This window comes from Neovison vison, chromosome 11 (assembly GCF_020171115.1).
Source record: "Neovison vison isolate M4711 chromosome 11, ASM_NN_V1, whole genome shotgun sequence".
NCBI classification, from domain to species: domain Eukaryota; kingdom Metazoa; phylum Chordata; class Mammalia; order Carnivora; family Mustelidae; genus Neogale; species Neogale vison.
In genome coordinates this window covers 178,148,500-178,168,779 of record NC_058101.1, presented here as the reverse complement: position 1 = coordinate 178,168,779, position 20,280 = coordinate 178,148,500, and the positions used below count along the sequence as shown (strand labels likewise).

Genomic DNA, 20,280 nt, shown 5'->3' with positions numbered 1-20,280 from the left:
TGCCTAGAGAGAGTTGCCAAACATGATGACATCAAGAAGGTGGGAAAGCAGGGATCCTGGGCCACACTGAGAACCAGGTCATCTCCTGAAACTGTAATAGTGATACCCACTCTTCCACCTTCGATGCCAGGGGTGGCATTGTCTTCAATTGTAAGCTCTTTTCCTGGTATGACAACGAATTTGACTATAGCAGTTCGGTGGTAGACCTTATGGTCCTCATGGCTCAAAGGAGTAAGAGCCCCCCCTGGACCACCAGCCCTAGTAAGAGAGCTGCTGGGGAGCCCTTGCCCCAACTCATCCCCCAACACACTGAATATTTCCCAACCTCTACACAGTTCCCATCCCAGACCCCCTAAAGAAGGGGAAGTGTTTGGCGAGCCCTATCTTATCTTGTACCATCAATAAAGTATACTGTACCCAGCCAACACACACACACACACACACACACACACACACACACACACACAAGAACAAATGAGTAAATATGATGTAATACCACTCAACCATGAAAAAGAAATGAACTACTAACACGTATAACATTATGGATGAATCTTACAAAGATAATGCTGACTGAAAGAAGGCAGGCATGAGAATACATACTTAATAATTCCAAAACTTGTCTACGGTGATATAAGTCAAAACGGTGGTTACTTTGCAGGGAGACTAGGGAGAGAATTGACTGGGAAGGGATACAAGGGAAGCTTCTAGAATACTAATCATATGCCATATCTTGATCTAGGTATGGGTACATAAGTATATACTTTTGTAAAAATCAGTCAAGCTATGCACTTAAGATTTGTGCATTTTACTCTTTTTTATGTTACACTTTAATTTTTTTAGATTTTTAAAAAGCAAAGGGATAATAAACACAAAATTCAGGAGAGTGGCCACTTCTGAAGGAGAGCCCATGGAAGGGTATCAGGAAGAAGTATACAGACACTTGAAGTTTACATTCCTGATGCATAAAATACCCTTCCATATATATCAAATATCACATTAAACATGAAAAAAAATCTTTTAGTAAAAACAAATTATTCAAACAATTTAAACCCATGTGCTAAACTCAGGAAGAATTTTTAAAGTAAAATTAATATAAATTATTTTTCAATGATATTTAAATACAGGAAGACAATGCATTAATATAATGAGTGTCTTCCTCGCATGGTGCTGGTTGTACTTTCAAGAGGTCCCTCTGTCTGGGGTAGAGCACTAAGAATGGTGGGCATCACTGAGTATATACTGTCTGTTGGGCACTGTTGTGAATGCATTACATGCATCTAATTGTCACATAACCCTATGAAGCCAGTACTGTTATCACCCCAAATGAACAGATGGGGAAACACACACAGGGAGTTCAAGTGATTTGCCCATGGCCTCACAGCAGGCAAGCCCGAGAGTCAGCCTCTGAAGGCTGGTTTTGAATTGCCCTCTCGTTTAGAGCCTGTTTGTTTCACCCCTGCACTGTTCTGCCTCTTCTTATAAGAGGCACATCCCTGATTTCTGGAAGTTCTCAACCATACCCGACTCCTGACAAGGCCTGAAATCGAGTTCCAGAGTTTTATAATACCTGCCTCAGAGAGAGGGGTGTTGTGATGTGTCCATAATTACAATGACAATGAATTACAGTATCATTACCGCCAATAACAATAACAATAAACATTAAGCCCACATGGCACTACATTACAGAATAGATTTAAAAGTTGCCATAATTGAACTGTTACCATGTTTCCTAATTTCAGACCTTCACTAAGAAAGAAGTAACCCGGACAAATTACCTTTTCTCTGTGAACTCTCTCCTGTCCTTTTCTGGCTTATGACCCCTACCACTTTAAACGATGCATGTGATTTATTCATGATGTGTATCTTACCTCTCCTCCAGGATGATAGGATTCATTTCTGATTCTTCCTTGCCTCCCATTACTTAGACATAGTAGGTGCTTAGCGAATATCCCTGTAATCAGTGAACGCATGACAAATAAATAAAAATTAGGTCAAACACCCCAGTTCTTTATAAAAGCTTCCACATAGGGGAGCCTGGGTGGCTCAGTGGGTTAAAGCCTCTGCCTTCAGCTCAGGTCATGATCCCAGGACCCTGGGATCAAGCCCTGCATCAGGTTCTCTGCTCAGCAGGGAGCCTGCTTCCTCCTCTTTCTCTGCCTGCCTGCCTCTCTGCCTACTTGTGATCTCTATCTGTCAAGTAAATAAATAAAATCTTTTAAAAAAATAAATAAAAGGGGCACCTGGGTGGCTCAGTCGGTTAAGTGTCTGCCTTTAGCACAGGTCTTGATCTCAGAGTCCTGGGATTGAGCCCCACATCAGAATCCCCACTCAGTGGAGAATCTGCTTCTCCCTCTCCTTCTGCCTCTGCTTCCCCTGGTTGTGCTCTCTCTCTGTCCAATAAATAAATAAAATCTTTAAAAAGACCTTGCCCATCATATTTGCCGCTGTATCTCCAGGGCTTAAAGAACCTCTAAGTTGTAAATATTAAATATCTGTAAATGTTGGTTGAATGAATGAAGATATGAAGGATAAATCATTCTCCCACCTTGTAAAGTAGCTGTAAACCATTCCTCATCTCTGTGAAAGGTCTCCCACTCTGGATGGGTCGACATGTCCATCAGCTCAGAGGAATAAGGAATACATGCTGCTGGGTCTTGAAGATGGGATGAATGAGTTTATAATGGAGTGATGGGTAGCTGGCTTGAGAGAAAACCCTTCACACTGGCCCAACCACGCGGCAGTGGTGGTGGTGGCCTGTGTAGGAATTGCAGCAAACGATTCTTATTCCACCATCCTAGAGACGATGACCATGAATGTACATGGCTTGAATGTCTTTCAGATTTTTTGTTTCCCTGCTTGGTTGAGATATAATTAACATACAACATTGTTTAAGTTTAAGGTGATAGACTCATCTATTGCAAAATGCAACATATATCACCATATTGAGAGCTGACACCTCCATCTTGCCCTAGCACGACCATTTCTTTTGAGGCGAGAACATTTAAGATCAACTCTCTTAGCAAACTTCAGACATACAATATAGTGTTTTAACTAACTGTATTAACAATAGTTAACTAATAGCATTTTAATATGCTATAAATTAGATCCTTAGAACTTACTCATCCTATAATCATCTTATAACCAGAAGTTTATACTCTTTGACCAACATTGGTCAACTATCTCTCCAATCCCCCAACTCTACCAGCCCCTGGTAATCGCCATTCTAGTCTGTTTTTATGAATTCAAATTTTTTTAGATTCCACATATACATGACATCATACATGATTTATCTTCTTGGTCATTTTTTTCACCTAGCATAATGCCCCCAAGATCCATCCATGGTGTCCCAAATGGCAGGATTTCCTTCTTTCTCGTGGTTAAATCATATTCCACTACACACACACACACACACACACACACACACACACACACATCAATTACATCTTTATCCATTCATCCACTGATGGTCCCTTAAGTTGTTCCTACATCTTGGTTACTGTGAATAATACTGCAATAAACAGGAGAGTACAGGCATTTCTTGGAGATCCTGTTTTTATTTCCATTGAATACATGCCCAAAAGTGGCATTGCTGGATCCCCTGGCAGTTCTATTTTTAATTTTTGAGGAACCTCCAGAGTATTTTCCACACTTGCTGCACCAGTTTACATTCCCACCAACAGTGCACAAGACCTCCCTTTTCTCTACATCCTCACCAGTACTTGTTATCTCTTGTTTTTTTTGATGATGGCCATTCTTTTTTTTTTTTCAATTTATTTATTTTCAGAAAAACAGTATTCATTATTTTTTCACCACACCCAGTGCTCCATGCAAGCGATGATGGCCATTCTAACAAGAGTGTGGTGTTATCTCTCATGGTGGTTTTGATTTGTATTTCCCTGATGATTAGTGACATTGAGCATCTTTTCGTGTACCCCTTGTCCATTTGTTTGTCTTCTTTGGAAAAATATCTATTCAGTTCCTCTGCCAATTTTTTAATTGGATAGTTTGGATTTTTTTATTGTTGTTGTTGGTTTGGTGTGGTGTGTGTGTGTGTATGTGTGTGTGTGTGTGTGTGATAAAGCTGTCTGAATTTTTTACACATTTTGGATATTAACCTCTTATCAGATAAATGATTTGCAAATATTTTCTCCCATTCAGTAGGGAGCCCTTTTGTTTCACTAGTGGTTTCCCTTTGCTGTGCAGAAGCTTTTTAGTTTGATGTAGTCCCATTTGCTTATTTTAGTTTTTATTGCCTTTACTTTTGGTGTCAAATAAAAAAAAAAAAATGTAGGTCATGGAGCATACTCCCTACATTCTCTTCTAGGAGCTGCAAGGCTTCAAGTCTTCAATCTTTAATCCATTTAGTTGATTTTTGTATATAGTGTCCGTTGAGTTCCTGTTTCATTCTCCAGAATTTTCTTTGTCTAGTTAGAAGTCGCCTAGGCTGGACGTCAAGCGCCATGATAGGGTCGGGGAAGTTCTCTTCTTCGGTCTTTCCTGTTCCACTTCCATTTCTTGATTTCTTTGGCATATCATTCTATTGATGGGGAAAGCCTGTGATGGCCCTTCTTAAATATGAAACATCACCATTCAGAGTGAGCTATGCCTTGGGGTAGCTCTGGAACAGCCATTTGAGAAAAAGATTGTTCTTTCCTGCCCTTGAAAAAGCAGGCCTTGTTCTCCTGGGCGGGAAGCTTGACCTTCTTCCTGACTCCTCCCCTGCCCTTCACCTTCTACCCAGCTCCTCCTTCTAGCCCCCAACACACCTGTTTCATCTCCTCTTCTCCCTACCCCATCTACCCCTTCTGGTCTGCAGTGAGGAGAATGCCAGAGTTTGATCTCAGAGCAGAAAGAATCTACAAAACAACCCACAGAGTCTAGCAGAAATGCTCTGGAACCAAGTGTTTCTCAGCGACTTGCTCAGGAGAGGGATCAGAACCAGAGACTACGGCCCAGTTTGTTCGTTCATAACCGTTTATTGCAAAAGACCAAGTTCTGACCAGCACGTATTTTGATGTCTGATCCAGGGCATCGTTAGCAAAGCCCCTGAGCTTCTGCGCCGCCCCTCCCCTCCACCATTCCCTTAGCTAAGTCACTTGGGGCGGGTGGGGGAGCAGGGGGAATGGGAGGAGAGCTGGGGAAACAGCTCACTCCCTGGAGACTCAGAACCCAGTGTCTCAGAAATGCCATCCAGTACACCTCTCGCTCTTCTAAAGGCGTCTATTCGTTCTTGGCATTCTGGGTGAGTTTTTATGGCACCTGTCTCAACCACATGGGCCTCTCCATCCAGTGACTTCTATCTTGGCCTGTCACTTGGCGCCGTGGTCACTCGGTGGGTCTATCTCGGCGTGTCCGTCCCGCCGCAGACCTCTTCCCCCCCAACCCCCGCGGGGCCCGGGGCCCGGAGCGCCCAGCCTCGCCCGCGCTCCCGGGGCGGCGGGGAAATGCCGGAGCGCGCGGCTCGCCGCGCCGGGCGCTTTCATCCCGATCCAGGTGGCGGCAATCCAGGACAGGATTTACGGGGCCCTGACCCTGAGCCGTCAAGAAGGAGCAGCCAGATTAATGGGGTGGGCGGGCTGGGGTAATAATCGTTTGTTTGATGTGACAAGCCTGATAGGCGTTGATTTACTTACAGACTGATGGGCTTTTAATTGAGCACCTCCATCCCAGTCACTTCAAAGGCAGGGGAAGTTGACAAGGGGCCTCTTTCACCGAGGGTGCCCGGTGACTGACAGCCCCCCTCCGCGGACGCTCGGCTCGGCCCGCGATTGGGCCCGGCGGACCCGGCCCGGCCCTCTGGCAAAGTAACACATTTTCGGTGTAACTCAGAAATGGCCTTTTGTCTGCTGCCAAGGGGGGCAGGCCCGGCTCGGCAGGCCGCGCGGCTCGCGGGAGGGCGAGGGCCGGGAGCCGCGGGTGGCCGCCCGGCTCTCCCCGCCCCTCGCCGGGCCGCCCGGCTCCCACCTCTCCGCCCTCGCCTCACTTCCTCCCTCTTCCCAAACCCGCGCTCCGCTCGGCCCTTCCCGCCTCCTCCCACCCCCCTCCTTCCTCCGCCTACTTCCTCCTTCCTCGCCCCCTCTCGGGAAAGGGCGAAAAAGGTGGAGTCGACGTCTGCTGTCCCCGGAGTGGCCTGTGAACCCGGTCCCGTCCCGTCCCCGGACAGCCACCCTGCTGCCCCTGTCGCGCCTTCACCCTCGGCCTGAGAGGCCAGGCCTCCAGGGAAGGGGCAGGGGCCACAGACCTCCGTGACTAAGGTCCAGCGGGAGGGACTTCCAGCCCGTTCTCCTTTGGTCCAGAAGAGGCTTTCATAATACAGGCTTTACTCTGCTTGGAATATTAGGAAATGTCCTTTATCGGGAAAGTTCTGTCAGAATGGATTTGTTTTGGTTTTGTTTGTTTGCTTTGTGTAGTTAAGTTCTGATTTCCTGGCTGCTGAACTTTACTTGGGCGGGGAGGAGGACGTGCCCAGGACTCTCCGGTGACGTCTGCTCACCTGCTGCGGCCGGGCTAGAGTCCAGGACGAGAGGACCCGGGAGTCGCGGAGACTGGGACCCCACCCACCCAGGGGGCGGAGTCCCTGAACTCTAAGGGTGGGGCCTCCACGCGTCCTCCCTGGGCCGGGTGGTTCTGTGAGACCCCTCGAGGGAGGCTCCAGCTTCAAGTTCTAAGGCAAGCCGCTATAGTGACTGCCCAAGACTGTGGGCAAGGTCCCTGCCCTGTGTTTTCTTCTTCTTCCCCCTGTAGTGACCCGTCCCAGCTCAAATAGCCAGGAAGGAAATGAGAGAGCAAGTACCTGGCTAGAAAGACAACAATAATAACTCACATTTGCATAGCATTATTTAGTTTGGAACACACTTTCGCCTCTATTATATTAATTGGTCTTTTACCTGTGTGAGGTAATAAGTGTGCTGTCCTTTTGCCCATTTAGACAGATGATAAAGCTGAGACTCAAAGGATAATGTGCTCCCAAGAGACAAAATCGCATCCCAAATTCGGGGACATTAAGACATAAACCATGTCCCAAATTCTCTCCAAATCAGCTCCTTCCTTCACCGCACATCACTGAATCCCAGAGACTACTGTCTCCCATTCGTTTTGAAGCTGCTTTTTCTTACTTCCAGGTAAGTGGTTAATCTTGTTTCCCTCCCTTGTTTTCCCTTTTCAGGCCCTCCCCTGGCCCTCCACCCTCCAGGTCTGGGTGTCCAAGGACAAGAGCATCCCACCTGCCTTTGGGAGGCCAAGTGTGTCCCTTAGTCTCTGCCCCAAAAGCCACTTCCAAGGCTCCCTGAGACCATGATGCGCCCTTAAGACCTGCTGCCCCAGCTCTCCTCCAGCATCCGTGTATGAAATGGCCATAGGCAAAGCCCCTGTGCATTGTGTTCTCTACTCAAACACATTCCCTGAAGTTGTCCATTGCCTATCATCTCAAAGCCAACAAAACACATGTTTCTCCTGACCTGCTGGAAGGGTAGTTGCTACTACAGAGCTGAGCCCTGGGACAGAGGCTTCAGAGAAACTAATCATCTTTCCCTTTCTGGCTTCTATGCCTTGGACGGATTTCCACTGATGGACTGAATACCACAAGATGTGGTCTGTTTACATGTCAGTGTCCTCCCTGGAGTCCAGTCCTCCAGGACAAGTATGCATCTTCTCATCTTATATCCCCGGTGCCCAACGCTGAAATGTTGCAGAAACTCTTGTTGCTGAAATGGTTATCGAAAGGCAGTATAGTGTCTGGGTGAAGTCATATAGCCTGGGATCACATTCCCAGCCCCACTGCTTGCCAGCCATACAGCCTTCAGAGAGGTCATTTCCATTTTGCATGCCTCCATTTCCTCATCTGTAAAATGGGACAAAAAGAGCACCTACCTGGTGAAGTTATTGTGAAGGCTGAACGGGTTAATAACCTATGTCATCTAATCCACAATGCACTGGGGTTTTACATCTCACAAGGAAAGAAGAAAAGGCTGTGAAACAATCTGTGACACATTGCTTTTTATCAATGTCAGAGATGTTTAAAAGTGTTTAAAATGTCTACATAAAACCCTTAGAGGGGCGCGTGGGTGGCTCAGTCAGTTAAGTGTCTGCCTTTGACTCAGGTCATGATCCCAGTGTCCTGGGATCAAGCCCCGACCCCACCCCCCTACCTCCCCACTCCCTCACGTTGGGCTCCCTGCTCAGTAGGGTGTCCCCTTCTCCCTCTGCCTCTCCTTGCTCATGCTCTCTCTCTCTCTCTTTCAAATAAAGAAAATTAAATGAAAATAAAAACACTTAGAAGAGTAGCTATCTAAATGAAAGCTACTGCTCTTGTTGAAATGTATTCTCACAAAAGCCCCATGATGAGTGAGTTAGTCCTCACTTTTTTACAGACGAGGAAACAGAGATTCGGATTGCTAAAGGAGCTTGACTGAGCTCGCAGGGCAATGAACCCTCCGCAGGCATGGCAGGCATTTAAAACCTGCCTTTGAGGTGCAGTAATCTACAGTTATTACAATAGCTGGCAGTCGCCCACCACGCTCCCCGGGAGTTAGGAGCCGGGTTTTGTTCTCAATTGCATTAGCTTTCCTTAATCTAAATTTCTTCCCCCTCTGGTATAATAACTCTGCTTCTTCCTCCCCCTCCTCCTTTGTACTTGGCTCTGATCTTGTGACTTTTCTGTTAATGGCTTCAGGTTCTACTGTATCTGCGATTTGAATTGTAAGCGACCTCATATCTTTTATGGAGGTAGGGGGGTATAAATAAATATAAAGGTCAAGATCAGCTTTTAAAGATGACATGCAGCAAGAAAAAGTGAGAGGGCATATGGCCACGATTGCACGTGGGAATGTATATGTGGACACCCTGAGGGACGACCCACAGTGCTCCCTCCAGTGCTACCCCAGAGAGATGCTAGGTGTCCCAGTGCAGGTCAGAGCTCAGCAGGCCCCTACACCTGGGGTAGCTGTCACACCAGACTTTTTTTCCCATAACCCAACGAGACACTACAGAGTGGAAAGGTAGAGGATCTTGGGAAGTTCTGGGGGCTGGAGGCAGTGAACTTTTCTAGGACATTCTCTGGCTCTCCTTGGTACCGCCTGCCTGGGTCCCAGAAAGATGCCACTTGCCACTTGTGCCCACCATTTCCCCACATGAGGAACCCCAGTATTCTTCCTCTTCTGTCCAGCTCATAATACTCCCGTTAAAAGATAATGGATACAATAGGGCATAGTATCATACTGAGGTTTTGCTTCCCAAGTCGGGAGGCCAGGGGCTGGCTAGAGAGTCATATTTGTGAATTTGCTTGGATTTTAAAGGATGGGATCCGGGTGGAGAGGGCTTTTCCAAAACTTCTCTCAACTCTCCCACATCAAAAGCTGGGTGAGCAAGGCAGTTTGAGAAGGACGCCTGCACGGGGCACGGGGAGCTTTGCCACGGGAAGCAGGGAGAACACGCCATCCTTCAGTACCCCTGAATGGAGCCTACTGTTCTTCCTGAATAAAGACTGAATAAAACGTATTCTATGCTCAGATCCACCAGATAAAGAAAGAATATATCAACAAAGACGGGGAAAGACGAAAATGGTTGTTCAGCGATCCATTCACGTACGTGTAGTTCATCTCCAAGGCTTCCAAGAAAGCAGCTGCGCACCAAATCCCTTCCGACGCTGTCTGTATCTGAGCCTCCTGGGAGATAATCCTCTTAATGGAATATTTAAGAAATCGGATATAAATCACCAACCTTTTATCTCACCTGAAGATCCGTCCTCCATAGGGCGGATGATGGCGGATGGCGCATACGTCTATCTACATACGGTGGGTGGCAGGTGTCTTTGTGAGCGGATGTTGCCATGTTTTTAGGCTCGTTATGCTTTTCAATATCTAAATCTATTTTAGTTTTCTGAAGATAGGGGTGTAAGATTATAAATCTTAGAGATCAGAGCCCAGAAAACAGCTGCACCTAGAGACAATTAAAACACACATCCCTGGGAGAAACCTTTTTGGTCATTTGCAACCAACAAAAATGCCTATTATTATGACGTGCTCATAAATAACGAGTTTGGCATATGCTTTAGTACCAAACAGAAGATGAATAAATTAAATTTGATTTACAACCTTTTTTCATTTTTATTAGCACTGCTCTGAAGAGTTTATGTAAGGGACGTGCCAGAGCAGTTATGCCAAATGTTTTAAGGCGTTGGTATTGATATTATATAAATTAAGGTGTTTTAATTTGCATTCTTTAATTAACTAAATACTGGCAGAAAAATAAAACACAAGGGCAGCCCTGACTTATTGCTTCTATTAAACTGCTGACGTCTCTGAAAAGATGCTTTAAGTAATCCAATTCATACAGAGAGCAGGAGGAAGGGGTATTAACACTCTGGTTTGGCAAAACACAACAGGGTTGAAGAAACCAATATCCTGCTTTGCTTGCACAGTGGTTAAGGTGGTGAGTGTATTCTAAAAAGGTCTGCATCAGTGTCTCCAAGGAAGAAGTGGTCAATGTTTTTTTTTAATTGTGCATCCTGCCCAGGTCTGGGCGGAAGGGTCAAGGGGCAGCCCAGCCCTACCACCAGGTATGAGCAGGTTTCTGGCCTGTATCACTGCCAGTCTAAAAAGGGAAAGCTGGTTGAATAAAGCCAGTGGATCCCAGGTCAACATGATCAGGTCCAAAAACCAAGGAAGGAAAGAGTCAAAGATCCTTCAGTACACTTAGCTTCTTCTCATCAATGTTCCCCATCTCATGTAGGCCCCAAACAAAACCAAAAACAAACCCAAAAAAACCTTCTAAAAAGATGTGCCTGGAGTATTTCCATTCCTTTCCATGCCCTGAGTCCTGTCTTCAGCTCCAGAGATTTCCTTAAAATTCACCCTTACAGTGAGGGCAGTATTTCTCATCCAAGTCAGAATGAACTTCTCCCTACTTTCCCTTCTTTGCTCTTCATGTTTGCTCTCGGTTTCTCCTCTCCTGTAGGGTCAGAATCAACCCTGGTAAGGTCTCAGCTTCTGTGATTCTTGCTCCAAACGTGTAGGGAGGGACAGCTGTAAGAAGGAGATCACAGTTTCCCGCGTTGGCCGTAGGAAAGAGGTTTCTCCTAAAACAAAGGCGAGAACATTTTATTTCTCTTCCCTAAACCCACAGGAAAAGAGCCATCTGTACAAAAGCCCATACTGTTCTCTCCCCATTTGAAGGGTATCTGACTTGGATCCTCTGCTGGGACCACCAAGCATCATGTCCAGGGTGGGGATCTTGGGGCTTCACAGACACCTGTTGAGTTGATTGGAGACATCACACAGGGAGAGGTGGGGCTGGGGAGCACAGCTTGGCTCTCTCCTGGCCCCTACACTGCCTGTATCCTTGCATATGGCACCAGCACTGTGTCTTTGGAAAGCCCACTAAGAAGCAGGTCAAGGGCAAGCCCAAGCAAGCCCAATGGTCCAGGCCTCCGAGTCCTGTCCTTATGCAATGTCCCTACCCCAGTTTTCTTCCTTGAGGATTTTCTTGACTCACTCCAGAAATAAAGGATGAATTCCAACTTTTAATAAGGAAAATACCGGTCTCCTTTGCCAGCATCCTATCCCCCCGCCCCACCCCCTCCAAAAATAAAATCGCACTTTCTTGTCGTTTTCCATCTTGCAACTCTGTCAGTTGTTTTAAAACAACTGTTTTAAAACATGTCTCCTGTCACAAATATGATTGTCATCATGCATTTTTCCTGCAGTGGTGAAAATTTCACCCAGCTTTGAGAGAGGGGAGGGACCTCTGAGAGCCCCTTCAGGCCTGCCACAGGACAGGAATGAACAACAGGAAAACAACACCGTCATGGTTTTGAACTACTGTGGTTTTTCTGGTTATGGCTGTCTGGGTTGTTTGTTTGTTTTTTGTGTTGTTCAATCATTTGTTCATTTTTTTTTCTTAATTTAAGGAAATTAATGAGAAAAACGAACACAGCCTGGCAGAAAGCGGTTGTGTTGAACTTATCAATGACAGGCCCTGGGAGACATTTGAGAGTTCCTTCGGGATGCCTGAGGAAAGTTCTTCAAGATGTTAGAATTTTACTTTAGACATCCTGGAATGCAAATCCATCCTGATTCCAAGAGCTTATCAACACTCTGCCTGGTCCCGATGGTTCTTCCCATTGCCACAGGGTCAAGGTTACAAAGGAAAAGTGAGCTTTTGACTCAGAGGCCCAGGCCTAGGCCCAGAAGTGAGAGGACCAGAGTACAGCTCCTGCTGGGAGTCTGGCAAAGCAAAGCTGCAAGCCTTGTTGAGAAATCGCACACGCGTGATGTTTCGTACCTTTGAGTTTTACAGGTAATACCTCTTCAAAAATAAAAATAAAATGAAAACTGTCTTGGTGAGCACGTGACTAACAGTAATTGTTGATTTCATAATTTGATGTCTTGCAATCCTTCACCAGCCTCCTTCTGGAAATTCATGGTTGGGTCTGGCGATGAACCTTGACTTAATGCTACCAAAACCATTTCATGCATTGTCTTTGACACAAACCTTTGCCTTTCAGTGAGCATAAACCAGAAAAGTCTAGATGCTATAGAGTTCTTATTGGGGCTCACTGACTGGAAAGTTGGCTTTATTAAAAGATGTACTTGCCAATATCTTGGATTCTTTTAGGCCAGACTTGAATATTCTTCTCCTCCTTTTTTCCTACTAAATGAGGGAGAAGGTGGGAAGGGGTGAAGCCAGGGTCATGAGAAGCATGCGTGTTTTGTTTATTTGTTTTGTTTTTCATTTCCATCTTCCAAAGATGGAAATGAGCCTTTCAAGTTCTCCAAATGAATGTGACCAGAAGGTCCTAGAGGTGTCCCCCAGGTTTCCTGGGGGAACTTCCATTTCACCCCAAGTATCTCCTCTCAACCATCTTAAAGGGAGTTTGTTTTGAACATACAGTTTTTGCCCATGTGCTCCTAAGAATATCACCCTATAATCTATTAGCCCACACAGAAAATGATATACACCCTATATATACCCTTATACGTGTATCCGGTAAATCGCAGCAGCAAGACGAAAAAGCATCCAAATGTCCACCAGGAGGGGACCAGTCACATAAACTGTGACACATCTGTATAACAAAGCCAAGAAACTAAAAAATAAATAGATATGAGGCAATCTCCAACACTTATTAAGGTTTTTTAAAAAAAGCAAATGCAGAACGATTTTTTAATATGTCACCATCTGTGTATCAAAGAAAGAAAGAATATACACGTATACGCTAATATATATACGAAAGATCTCTGGAAAGATGGGCCATAACCTCACAGCCCCAATGCACTGGGGAGAGAAACGAGCTGGCAGGAGGGAGGTATTTTCACTGTACATTCTCATAGCTTTGGAATTTGGCGCCATGGGAATGCACTTTGTCATAAATAAATGAATACAATTTTTCAACAAAATAAAAAATAATTTAAATCACGTTCAGAGGCAGTTCATTACGTAAATCCCCACTCTGAACGGACAGCTAGAGTTGGATACTTCTGGCTGGCCAAGGACTCGGTGGGGACCCAGCCTCTTCGGTTTCCTTCTCTGAGCAGAGGCTGGCAGAAAGCCACGGAAACAAACACTCCTTGAAATTGTTCTGACATCTTGGAATTTGGTTTCATCAAATACAACCAGTGATAATTGAGCCACTGCCGGAGCAGCTCTCCCCTTTTTCTCTAATCAGCTGCGTTGAAATGAGTCTGAAGCAGCATAGGCCAGCCCGTGGCAAGCCCAGCCCAGAGAGGTGTGTGCTTTTGGCAAGTTTAAAGGCTTACCTGCCAGGAGTGGGGGATCAGAGAAACTTCATTCTCAGTCTGCCGCCTACCAAGGGAGGTCTTCTGGAGGGACTGGGGTGCCCACAGGTTCCAGCTCGTGGAAGCTCAGTGTATAGGGGCAGGACGTGGGGGCAGACAAGGTCCCCCCTTCCAAGGACTTTCGCTCTCCTTCAGGACTCCCCTTATACCTAAAGGAGAGACAGAGCCTGAACACACCCTCCCATGGTTTATACCGACACCGACAGGGTGCTCAGTAAATGTTAGTGGATCTGAATTTGACTTTGAGTAAATGCACTTAAGAACAGTGGGTAACTATACTACAGGCCACTAAGCAGAATTAAAGTTTAGCCCTCCTGACATTTTTTTTTTTTTGATCTGCAAAAGAAGCACACAGATCCTTCACTTCAAAGGAATAAAGGGCTGCCCTGCCTTTCAGCAGCTGTGGAATGTGCCTGCTGGCTTGCTCTGGTCCTCACCCACCTTGGGATCACCTCAGGCCTGTGCCTACCAAGTGGTCAATAAAACAGTCATTGAATGAATTAGTTCAATCCAGTTTCATTAATTAAATGAATGTTCCCCTCACTTCTTCCTCTGCCTCCACTTCTTCTCCACCATCTTGTCCTTCCTAGGGATGGAAAGGGAAATCCTGATTGAGAAGACCAGTGCTCTGGAAAACGATTAAAGTCATTTGTTTACAGTTTCTCGCAGCTAGAGCTCCCTCAGTCCTGGACACAGTTGACTGGCTCAGGAAACAACTAGTTGGGATCGAATCCTGCTTCTGCCAAGTTCTAGCTGTGTACCTTGGACAAGTTACTTCACCGCTCTGGGCCTCAGCACCTCACCTTTCACACAGGCATGATAGGTGGCCCCCCCTAAATTAGTTATCACATGCAAGGAGCTCAGAACAGCGTCTGGCACACACTAAGTGATCAGGAAATGTTATTATCGCCCTGGGTGACACTCTCCGTGTCTGCTAATCATAACTGAGGCATTGGCTGACTATTAACATAGGATTCCTCCCAGCAGTATTTGCAATTGAAGAGGAATCCCTAAAGAATTTGAAGGCCCAAAGGAACAAAGTAGTCAAGGGGGAATACCCAGGGCTGAGGCTGATGTATGGGGCGTAAGGGGCAGGGCAGAGGAGAGGGGAAGAGCGTCAGAAGCACAGGGACTCCCACAGCTCTCCCAGGCCAGCTCTGCCTATCTCCCTGGGGCTGATAGGAGATAAATGAAACCACTTCTTCAAAGCACCCTGCTCAAGGACCGGGATCAAACACCAGGGCTTGAAGATAAGCTCCTGCCTACATTTCCTTTCGTCCCTTCCTTCCCACCACATCTCCAAAGGAAATTCTAGAGGGAGGAAAAGTAGTTAATTCCTCTTTCTTTTATCAAAAGGAGTTACCTCCCCTCTACACTGCAATGGACCCTGATAGGAGAATGGGGTTGGGGGGGGGGCTCCGCCAGCAATTCACTCTGTGACTTCAGGCTCCCCCATAAAACTCCCAGTGTCCAAAGGGATGAAAACACCTGCCCAAAATAACTCAGAAAATTGCTGCGGGGGGGGGGGCGGGGTGCATGGGGGGGGCAAGTGGAGGGGTTGGAGGAAGGATGAACATGGAGACACAGATTTGGGGAACGATCCTTTCATATGTTTATACAGTTGACATTTTTGAAAAACACCAAGTTATCCACCTTGAACTTTCTTGGGATGCCAGTGAGATGAGACATAAACAGCACCCAACAGATAAAATTCTCCTTTATTCAGCAACAAACATTTACTTACGACACTCAGACGGCCTAGATTCACATCCCAGGCCCACGTCTCAGGAGCTGGGACTTTGGGCAAGTGACTGAACCCCCACGTCCTTGGCCACGAAATGGGGTAAGAGAGGACCCATCTCTGCAAGCTCCTGTAAGGATTAGGATTAAGCGGAAAGTGCTTGCAGCGCGGTGCTTGGCTCTTGGCCCTGGCTCCCTGGAAGCTATAGCTAAGCGGTTAAGAATACAAAGAGGCAGCGGACAATGAGAAGCAGTCACAGTCCAATGGGAGCAATGGACAAGTAAACAAACGAGGGCAGATACTGAGTGATAAGTGTAATTATAGGACACAGTACGACGGGGAGAGCGCAGAGGAGGGAGCTGGTTGCGCAGGCTCCCTGCCATGCTAGCTGTTCTTGCCCCTCCGGCCCTCTCCTGCCCCGGGCTGTGTCTGAAGCTGGGGATAGGGATGGGGCAGGCAGAGGAAGTGGCCTCCCAGGGCCCTGAGCGCGGTGCTCTAAATCAGGGCTCCTGGCCAAGGCAGTAATTGCCAGCCGCTGAAAGATATTAAGTGCCAGGGAGGAAAACCAAGTTCTCTGTGAGGCAGACTTTTCAGAGTTCTTACAGCTTGTAAAAAAAAAAAAAAAAAATGTAAATAGTTACCCAGTGAGATATTATTTCATGTTGTTGCCATTAGGGTTTGAGTGTTATGCAGAGAGAGGCGATCATTCAGGCAATTCTGCTTCTGCGAGGACTGAAAACTCCACATTAACCCCACACAACAAATCCACCACCTCCAGCTCTCAGCCTGACTCAGGCATTTTCTCCTGGGTGGCGAATTTTATGTAAATGCAAGTAGTGAAAAAAACCTATAAATATTCAGAATTTCCTAAAGGATTTTCCGGAGGGCATGGGGGGTTGGGAGGGCATTTTTTTTTAAAGAGACTCATTTTGACTGGAGGCTGGGGGCGGGATACTCTCATTTCTGGTGGAATCTGGGGACAGATTGGGTCTTGAGGGCGGGTGGTCCCCAGTGCTGAGTGGCTCCGGACACTGTTACTGCCATGACTGGTCTTGGGGCGCCAGCCCCACGGATGCACGTATCACAGCCCTCACTGACCTGGGACTCCCCTTGCGCCAAGGGCTGAACATGTGGACACACATTGTCTGCTTCCAGCCTCCTGACCCTTGGAGGTCATTCTTATACCTCACACATGGGGAAAAGGGAAGGGAGGTTGACTTGTCTGGGCCCAGACCCCCAGGAACAGCATAGCTCAAAGGCCTGGTTCTGAGAGACCTGATTCCATGCAACCACTCCGCCACTCACCAGTCAAGGACTTGGAGAAGGGACTAACCTCTCCAGCCTACCTCTCTTCAGCTGGAAATGGGAGAGAAGAACACCTAAGGCTTGTGGAGTGTCTGACACACGGAATGGCACAGGGCATCCTCCAGCAGCCTCCACTCCGTCCTGTCTTAATGGGGCTGCTTGTACCCAGAGCAAGCTGAGCAGGTCCTAGAGAGAGGGAGGCTCCTTAACCATACCTCTGCCACTTTTCTTTTTATTTATTTATTTATTTGAGAGAGACACAAAGAGAGAGAGAGAGAGAGAGCACAAGCAGGGAGAGCAACAGGCAGAGGAAGAGGAAGACGCAGGCTCCCCACAGAGCAGGGAGCCCGATGCGGGGCTCAATCCCAGGACCCTGGGACCATGACCTGAGCTGAAGGCAGATACTTAACCAGCTGAGACACCCAGGCGCCCCATATCTGCCACTTTTCTGCAAGGCCAGGCCATGGGCCATATGCCCTGTACAACATCTTGCGTGGGCTTTTCAACCTCATCCCTACAGCGCCATGCTCCGCGCGCCACTGACCTGCAGTAAATAAGGCCCAGCTGAATACTGATCCTTATTCTCTTCCAGGTGGCAAGCCATTCCTCTGAACACTGCCCTTGCTCTCTATGCCACGGGGAGGAGGGCCCCAGTTAGGACTCTATAGGTTAGCGCTTCAGCTAAGTGAATGTCGAATAGCAATTGTAATCGTCGCGGAGTCATGGTTTAATCAGGCCTCTGGCCTGGCTAAGTCTGGTACCCCATCTTTTCTCCTAAGGCCATTGGATGGATTCAGCCAGAAGAGCGCTTCTGCTCTCACCAGCACCCTGAAAGGAAAGGTGTCCCATTCCCTTGCTAGCACTTTCCAGGAGAGGGGAAAGAGGCCTGTTCTGGCCTCAGTGCAGTCAAGGCTTCCACTGTTCCTATCAGTGATCACTGCTGTGAGCTAAGAACGTGGGTGTGTGGGTGGGTGAGTGGGTGTGTGTGTGTGTAAGGACAATATAATACTACCAAGGCAAATTGCTTACCTTCTACCCAGAGCCTGCCCATTCTACCATCATCCCCTCCTTTCTCCTTTTCTTTCAATCATTCATTACCTTTTTCTTCTCTTTTCCTCTAAATATTCTGTCATCCTCTATTCATCTCCCCTCTCTCCTCTCTGTCGCCTCCTACCCCTCTTTTCCTTCCAAATTCCTCTTCTCTCTCCCCTCCTCTTTGTTCCCAACTGATTTCCCATTAATCATCCCTAACACACATCTGCTTGGGTCCTGGAAGGATTTTTTTGGTTGGATCTCACAGCTGGGCTGGTTACAATAATCAAGAAGGAGTCTTTCATCTCTCTCTGCCTCCTGGGTCTCCTCTCTTCCCGGCTAGTCCTTCTCCAGGGTGCCTATAGAGGCCCACCCTTTCCCAGTCTGTAAGGCTTTCTTCTGTTCTCTGTCTAGGTAGCAATTTCCCCAAGGCCAAATAGGCTTGTAGCTCGCAGGAGCCTTGCAATGGACTTTCAAATGTGGTGCTGGTAGTAGCAGCAAAGTCAGAAAGCACAGAGGCTGGCATGAGGAGGGGCACAGAGACCACCACATAGATGGGATTACCCCCTCTCTTGTACCCCTCTTGCTGCAATATGGAAGACACCTCCCAGCCCCCGTCATCCCTTAGCATTGGTTTCAACCTGGCTTTACCAGGAATAAAACTGGGGTAGGCAGAGCCTGTGTAATTTCTAAGAGGTCTATGCATAGTGCCCAAAAAAAACCCAGCAAAGATGCAGGGAGTACATTTAGTTTAGTGTATGATTGATATGGCCTGGGAATGGTGCCTGCTGTCTCCTTTAGTGAGCATGATAAATGTACGGGATTGCTATTTGTTATTTCCGTGATGGTTATTTCTCTCCGTTTGGAGAACCCCTTTGAAATCACCTATCCCCATCTCGGGTTCTCATGTTGTTTCAAGGCGTAGATCAACGCGGCAGAGTCAGGGATGGGTAGTCCCGGAGCAATAGGCCCCAAGTGACAGGCCTGACAATCAGTGTGATGGATTGGGTCTGGGAAAGTGGTACTGGGAGGCAGGCAATGACACCAGCGCGCCTCCACTGGCCGCTGAGAGCACGGGAAAGTGGTCTCCCTAGAGGCCGGCGCACAAAGGACCAGCTTCACCTTCTGACGATCCGCCAACCGGGAACTTTAATGTCAATACTTATGACTATGTAAAATCTCTGCCAAGCGCGCAACCGGCAATACACACTTAATCTAAAAGGTGTGGGGGGGGTATTGTTATTTTTAACAAAAAGTTTTTATTCCAAAATTTCCCTGGGAAAAGCTAGTGCATTTCCCCCCACCAGAAGAAAAGACGGGAATGGAAAGGCGCATCTCTGGAGTTTGTATCCACGCGCAGCACGTAGAGATTCCCCCCAACCCCCGCGCCATGGTATACAGGCCTCTCCAGTGATCCTGGCTACGCCCCCCTCAAAGGTGCGCTGCAGGGAGGCAACCGCGCTCCTCTAAACAGACACTGTAAGAAACCTGAAACACACCCAAGACCGAACCTATAAATCAGTGCGCAGGCAGCGCGCGCCAGGCGCATCCGGGCGGAGGGCACAGCTTGGGACACCGCGCTACGTCGCGACCATCTCACCCCGGAAGGGAGTCCTCAAACTTGCAGGCTTCGGACAGAACAGGCTCAAAATAGTTGGAGCGGCGACGCCGCGTCCCGAGAGCCGTGGACGCCTCCAAGGCTCGGGCGCTTCCAAGTGAGCACACCAGGGAGAAGCCAATTAGGGAAAGAGAGCTGGACGGGAGCAGAGCCGGAGCTGTGCGGGAGCAGAGCCGGAGCAGGGCCCGAGCTAGGCTGGCGCTCTGGAGGCGTGGCCCGCCCCCAGGCGGCCTCCAGGAGAGTCTGGGACTCCGCAGCAGCAGAGCCAGCGCCTTGCGCCCCTACCCCCCACCCCCATCCGCCCCACCCCAGGCACACTCGGCTGGCGGGTGACTGACCGGGCCAGCACCACCTCCGGCGGCGTGAAATGAGAGGGAAGAGAGGAAAGCCAGCGGGGGATAGGGCGCGGAGCCCAGGGTCTGGGACAAGTCCCGTCCTCTACGGGACCTCGGGGCAAGGGCTGCTCAGCTGGGGGGAGGGGAGGAGTACGGCGGGTGGTGGAGGCCGAGGCGGCGGCGGCGCGCGGGCGAGGCCCCTTTAAGGCTCTCCCCTCCCACCGGCGGCGCCGGCCTCCGCCCGCCGCTCTCCCCGCCCCGGGGTCCCGGCGAGAGCTGCGATTGGGCGGGCGCGGCGATCCCTTTGAAGTGTGGCTGCCGATCGCGGCTATTTGACGTGCGGCTCCGAGAAGGCGAAGGTTTTTGTGTTGCTCGCCGGGACTAGCGGCGGCGGCGGCGGCGGCGTCGGTGGAGGAGGGGTGGAGGCGCAGCGACTGCTGCACCGCGCTCGACGCTGCG

General features: G+C 48.2%; 1 long non-coding RNA gene across 1 annotated transcript; it reads left to right on the top strand.

The window, feature by feature from the left end:
• The first annotated feature begins 6,616 nt into the window (after nt 1–6,616).
• On the top strand, nt 6,617–12,321 carry LOC122889893. Its single transcript, XR_006380990.1, has 3 exons — nt 6,617–7,121; nt 9,508–9,791; nt 11,906–12,321. It is a non-coding gene; the product is annotated as an uncharacterized LOC122889893 (long non-coding RNA).
• Nucleotides 12,322–20,280: the final 7,959 nt, after the last annotated feature.